At 32.3% G+C, this 6,854-nt stretch overlaps 1 protein-coding gene across 2 annotated transcripts in view; it reads left to right on the forward strand.

Moving 5' to 3' along the window:
- The first annotated feature begins 3,897 nt into the window (after positions 1–3,897).
- LOC106461631 (neurogenin-1-like) overlaps positions 3,898–6,854 on the forward strand; it is a 6,324-nt gene continuing 3,367 nt past the window's right edge. For both annotated transcript variants that reach the window (XM_022388903.1, XM_022388908.1), the window contains exon 1: positions 3,898–4,408. The gene's annotated coding sequence lies outside the window, so the exon portion shown is untranslated. The remainder of the gene's footprint in view (positions 4,409–6,854) is intronic.

A 6,854-nucleotide genomic window follows, 5' to 3' on the forward strand; every position in this document is an offset into this window, starting at 1 on the left:
GAGGAAAACATACCAGGTTCCATTGAACCATCAGTACGAAGAATAAGACGAGAAAAACCAACTAGAACTAGAAATAGAAAGTATTCCCACGAAGGGAGAAATTAAGACGAATTATTATAAAGTTTGGGGTCGGAATGGCTTTTAAAACAAAGTCAACTTTGATGAGAAACCTTACCAAGCTGAAATTACTGAACAAGAATCCCTGGATCTAACACCCATTCTACATGCTATCATGTGAATGAGGTGAACTTAGGGAAGCTGAAGCAGAGTCGGCAATACAATATAACGTTTTGGAACAACGTGGGACCTATTGGCCATCTCGTCTGTCCCATTCTAAACTAAACTAAAAACTATAAATAAATAAATTTAAAACAAATACATTAAAGTCAGCCCTTATCATTCATATACTTATCAAGCTTTCTCTTAAACTCACTTAAATTTACTGCCTCCACAACATACGAAGACAACCCGTTCCATAGGCCAACCACACTGTTAGAAAATAAATGGCGGAAATGTTCGAGATCTCGTGAATTCAAGTCCTCCATTTAAAAAGAAATGAAAATGTAAAAATTTGAATAAACAAACAAGCTTTAAGCTGAGAGCATTTCCTTAGAGTGATCATTGTTTCTTTCGTGTAATTAGATAACATGAAAGTTTTAACTCGAGTATCCCTGAACAAATATTTTTGTATTGCCTCAGAAGCATCATGAATTAAGAAAATTTTAGAAAAGCAAGTTGATAACAAAATACGAGTTGGGTCTAAATCAAGATTTTGTAAAGCGCTTAAAAAGGCAAATGATATGAGAGATTGTGGGATATATATAGTTAACCACATGTTTATATCAAAAATTATAAAATAAAAAATATGGTATAATCACGATAATTTTAAAAACTTGAAAATGCAGCTTAAGGTTAAAAGCAGGAACTATATTCTGTTGTGCACTTATACATCCATTTTGTCACTGACTCAAGTTTCGTCATTCAACATTCAAATCTAGTACTTGTGAAAGTAAAAAAATTCTTCAAACAATACTTTGTTTCTACTTTTAACAATATTATATTTTTTAAATAAAAGAGAAATGTAAATAATGACATAAAATATTTTCGTTCAGTGAGTAAAGATCGAAGTGAACAAAATCAGATATTCTTTCACATTTAACAGAACTATAACTCCTAAAGAAGCATATACAGTTTCTATGCTGGTCATTAAATATAATGGTACACTTTAAAATTATAGACAGTATTTCACTTAAAGAAAACTATCCCTGTCCCACCAAATATACTCGCCCTTTGAGCCGTGGGGTTGTTATAAAGTTACGGTCAATCCCACTATTTGTTGGTAAAAGAGTAGTCAGAGAGTTGGCGGTAATGACTAGCTGCCTTTCCTCTATTTGTTCACTACTAAATTAGGAGCGGCTAGCGTAGATAGCCCTCTTGTTGCTTTGCTCGAAATTCAAACCAAACCAAACCTAAAGTAAACTAAATTAAAAATATATAAAAATACACGGTATAAAAATAGACAGTATAAAAATATTCATTGAGAAACGTTGAAGCTATACACAGTCATTTGGATACCGTTTTACTTAACTTCAGACTGGTAAGAAAAAAATCAATGGCCTGGTTAGGCAGTTAAAAACCTGTCAGTTACTTTAAATTTTAGGAAATTTTACCTCAATATTTCTTCATTGTTATTGAGTCTGTGTTATCATATGTAGGTGAGAACATGCAAAACATGTATAACTTTTTATACCGGTAACGGTAATCAGTTACGTATGAAATAATCTATATTTGTTCGCTTATAGTATTTTAATTGTTACTGTTATTTTTTGAAAGTTTACTTATGACACACACATATACATAAGTGAGTTGTTGTTGTTTTTCAGATAATCCCTTCAGAAACTTATGAAAGCTTATTAAGAGCGTCTTAAAAGTCCCTGAATTCCCTTTAGGGATTTACTATACGTTGTTGTAAGCTAAATTTTCAATGTTTTATTTTAGTTGTTTGCTAGAGGAACTGCTAACATGACTAGATTTAGAAAATTTATAAATGTAGCCTAGAATACCTAAAATGTTCGTGTTTGTTAAAGATCGAAATAACGATACATTATAAATAGGAAAATCAGTAAAGCAAAGAGTCCGTTTCAGCTCGTTCAACGATGGAGAAGTTAGTGAAGAATTCATATCAGTGTTAATTGTCGTGTATATTAAGTTACTCAATCGAATAGCCGTGAAATTGGACAAAAAGAAAATTATTTATTCGTTAGTCATAGTACCATTAGCGAATAAATTTCTGTCGAAAGTGAAAATGTTGTTTGTGAACTTAGGCCTATAACTGTATGCAAATAATAGTAGCTTTAAGTTAATTTTAAGGAAGAAATAACCTCATTTTATATGGTTGCATGGACTGTACTTCGCATTATTTTCACCAAACAATTCAAAAGAAATCGGCTAAAGATAGAATATGTTAAATTACAACAATATTTGAATAAAAAAAAAGAACATTCAGAAAACTTTGTTTATTTTAACACATCCCTTAGGAGCCACGGAGTGTTTTTACACAACTATTTGTTAAATATTAAAAGTAAGTTCAATCCGGAAACTCCGAAAGAGGGTGGTTTTGGACGTATCTTTTCGAGACAAGTTTTTCTTTGTTAATTGAAATATTTAAGTGAAATACAGCATTCTCAAGTCTCCATACTAGCTAGTATTAAGGTCTAACTGCTGGGAGTCAATTCAGTATATATCCATAAAGCTACATTCTCAGCATCATTAATTAAGCAACTGCCAACCTTTTATGTTTCTGCTATCACCATTTTATGTTTAGCTTTCAATTGAGATACGAACGATTTCACCTTCGATTCGGTAGGGAAGGTCGAAGCATCACGATAGTCAGCAGTAGGACGAGCAGACATGAACACTTTGAAAGCAGCTACAGGCATAATATTGTACTCGGCTTGCTACACAATATCTACCAAGGTGGTTTCAAACGGTTCCTGAATACCTCTGGGTGTCACTTAGAGACTTCCATGCTTCTTGTGCTTGGCTGTTGAGCTTGTGAGGCGTTGACGGATTTCAGTCACCTTACCACTTCAAATCACTTTTCGCAGCCCCAACGCTAAAAGAGTGCAAGAAATGCATTCTTTTTAGCCAATAAAAATGACTAAAAAATTTCAGTTCAAAGTAAGAAAAACCTAATTGGGTACTTGTTTTTCAATAAAAATGTTACCCGCTGGCTTGTGAAGGGCCTGTTATAATCTAGTAATGGGCTTATAAGTAGTAAAGTTTTATATTTTTTGATCGCTTGTTAAATTTCGGTTTTTGATATTTCTTTTCTAAGACTTAAGGTCAGAAGTTTTAGCATAATAAGTAATATTTTACCAATATAGTCTGTTGGTGGTACCCTTCAACTTGCATATGAGCAGTAATTAAAACTTACGATTACAAAGCTAAATACCCAGCGTAATTGCATTTTATCTTAAGAAATATATATATATATATATATGTGTGTGTGTGTGCATATATATACATATACACTCAAGGCTTTCGCCCTTGAGGGAGAGGGTCTATAGTTTAATTAAATGTTTTCGAACGTCCCTGCAGGAAATAACCGACTTTATGGGGAAAACTACGACAGACATGGAATACGTTGACGAGTATAACATAGGGGGTAACTTGCCCAGCAAGGTACTACTAATTGTGCCCTTCTTCCTACATAACTGTCTTTAAATGTGGTGTGTGGCTGAAGAGCACGCGACTGACACAAGTTTATTGAGATCGTGATAATTCAGCAGGGTACAACTTCTGTTCTAGTGGCTGTACCTAGGTCTTGTTCTTCTCATCAAACGGAATGTCCTTCACCATAAGGCGTGACAAACAGGCACGAGTGTGAAAGTTTCCTATTTTATTGTGTGAAAGATTTTATTTCAACAGCACCGACTTAGACTAACAGCTCAGTCGGATCGTGAAAAGTTGACCGAAATGTAAGGATATTTGAGTTTATGAAAAACAAAACAAGGCCAGCCATACTTTTCTCAGAATGTTGTTATTTCAACATGAGTAACTGTAGCGGTCGGATACAAATGATAATGTCCAGAAGCCAGTGATATTGAAGAAAAATGCTGGTAATCTAATCCTTCAATAACGAAACCATCACGTTTTTTGAAAAGTATTACGGTGTATCTGTAGACGTCAGGGTGGAGCTCGTAAATAGTTAACCGACCGGTGGGAGTCACGCGCATGCTAATATTTAGAGTTTGTATGGAAGTGACCAATCACTTTCGTCCTGGATGTGGTCCAGATTCTTACAAACTCAGATTATACAGCACCTAATAACATTAACCTAAAACATTTACTTAATCAGGCAAAACACATTTCTATCGGCTTTAAACATTCGACTCTTACCAACAATGTGAGTTTGAGATATTTTGTTTTATTGTACTTTTTTGGATCTTAGAAATATAGATAAGGGTTTTCAGTTCGAAGAATGTTGCATGACTGACAGTTACTATACGTTAAAGCCTAACCTGTTAATCACATATTAAAGAAGCGATAAGGATAGGAATGTGTAAACGATAACTGAACTCAGGTTGCATTCTATATAATATAAATTACTGATATTTAACTCATGTTCATTCATGTTGTATTCTGTTTAATAAAAATAGCTGATACTATATTTATGTTGCATTCTGTTTAATATAAATAGCTGATGCTATATTTATGTTGCATTCTGTTTAATATAAATAGCTGATATTTAACTCATGTTGCATTCTGTTTAATATAAATAGCTGATACTTCATTCATGTTGCATTCTGTTTAATATAAATAGCTGATGCTATATTTATGTTGCATTCTGTTTAATATAAATAGCTGATACTTCATTCATGTTGCATTCTGTTTAATATAAATAGCTGATACTTCATTCATGTTGCCACCGAGTCGTTATAACATATTAATTACAGTAGGACAAATTTTTTAAAATATGTTACCTTATGTATTCTGATGGATTTTCACCGAGTCGTTATAACATATTAATTACAGTAGGACAATATGTTAGCTTATGTATTCTGATGGATTTTTGCTGAGTCGTTATAACATATTAATTACAGTAGGACATTTTTTTAAAAATATGTTACCTTATGTATTCTGATGGATTTTCACCGAGTCGTTATAACATTAATTACAATAGGACAATATGTTAGCTTATATAATCTGATGGATTTTTACTGAGTTGTTGTAACATATTAGTTACAGTGGGATAAAATTTGTGAAATATATTATAATTATGTAATCTAATGGATTAGCTAGTTTATCTCAAACACGGGTATTTTCTGAAAATGATACAGTATTGGTTAATAATCCTAAAATGCTGAGTGATTTCTTAAGTGGTTACATAAACCCCAAAGTTCGCTTTTAAAAATATATATATGTAGTTTGGTTAAAATGTATAAGCATTGTATTTAAAAGCTTACATTAATGTGTGAAAACATATATACTAGACAAAGCATAATATGAGTTAAATGTTAGGCTATTTCTAATAAATAAAATGCGACATGAATGGAGTATTAGCTATTTATGTTAAACAGAATACAAGATAAATATAGCAAAATCCATCAGAATACATAAGGTAACATATTTTACAAATTTTGTCCTACTGTAATTAATATCGTTATAACGACTCAGCAAAAATCCATCAGAATACATAAGGTAACATATTTTAAAAATTTTGTCCTACTGTAATTAATATGTTATAACGACTCAGCAAAAATCCATCAGAATACATAAGGTAACATATTTCACTAATTTTCTCCTAACGAATATGCCAAAGAGACTCACAGTAGTGTTTACTTCTTTATATGTTGAAGGTTTTCTTTTACACTGACTTCAATGGAAACAATTTCTTTACACTCAGTTACTCAAAAACAGAGAAGGACTGGCCGAGAAACAACTTGTTTTCATTCAAATAATATTTGTTCTAATCTTACAAATATATGTATATCTTGAGAAGAAGGAGGGTAATAGACAGACATATTACTCAACAAAAACACAGATATACTTAGATAAGAACAACGGTAATATATATATATGAGCAGCTTTTACAGATACTAGAAATCAGGACACATACGTATTATTTCCGTTACAATATTCAGCAAAAGTATAGATAAAATCCCATGTAGCGTTAAAGTACATCATCTCATCATTTTTCACTCCATACAGGGATTCTTTAGTGTGCGATTGTTTAATAATAAGTCTCTCCCAGTGACTTATCGGTAAGTCTGCAGGCTTACGAAGCTAAAAATCGGGTTTCGACTCCCATGGTGGACAGAGCACAAATAGCCCATTGTATATTTTTAAGCTTAACAACAACCACAGACACTTTGATAATTAAGACTCTAAGATTCATTACTCTGTTTTCATCTTAATGACTTGTATGCTACAGTTTTGTATGTTTTATCTCTGCTGTGACATCTGACTTCTATCAAATTCCTTCAGATATTATAAACTTCAGGGTTTACCGTACATTATTATTATTAGCTTCATAATTCTTATTGCTGCACAGAATACTCTTTCGTAGGTTTCCGTGAACATTCTAAATATATATAAAAAATAATAAATGCTAATTCCTAGATTGTAGATTATTTTAATCTCACAATTTTTATTGCTACTTTTTAAAAACGCTAGGTCCACCGTAGATTGTTTTAACCTCACAATTTTCAATGCTACTTCTTAAAAACATTGTGTCCACCGTAGGTTGTTTTAACCTCACAATTTTTATTGCTACTTCTTAGAAACACTGGGTCCACCGTAGGTTGTTTTAACTTCACAATTTTTATTGCTACTTCTTAAAAACGATGGGT

Source organism: Limulus polyphemus, unplaced genomic scaffold, assembly GCF_000517525.1.
Source record: "Limulus polyphemus unplaced genomic scaffold, Limulus_polyphemus-2.1.2 Scaffold40, whole genome shotgun sequence".
Classification (NCBI taxonomy): domain Eukaryota; kingdom Metazoa; phylum Arthropoda; class Merostomata; order Xiphosura; family Limulidae; genus Limulus; species Limulus polyphemus.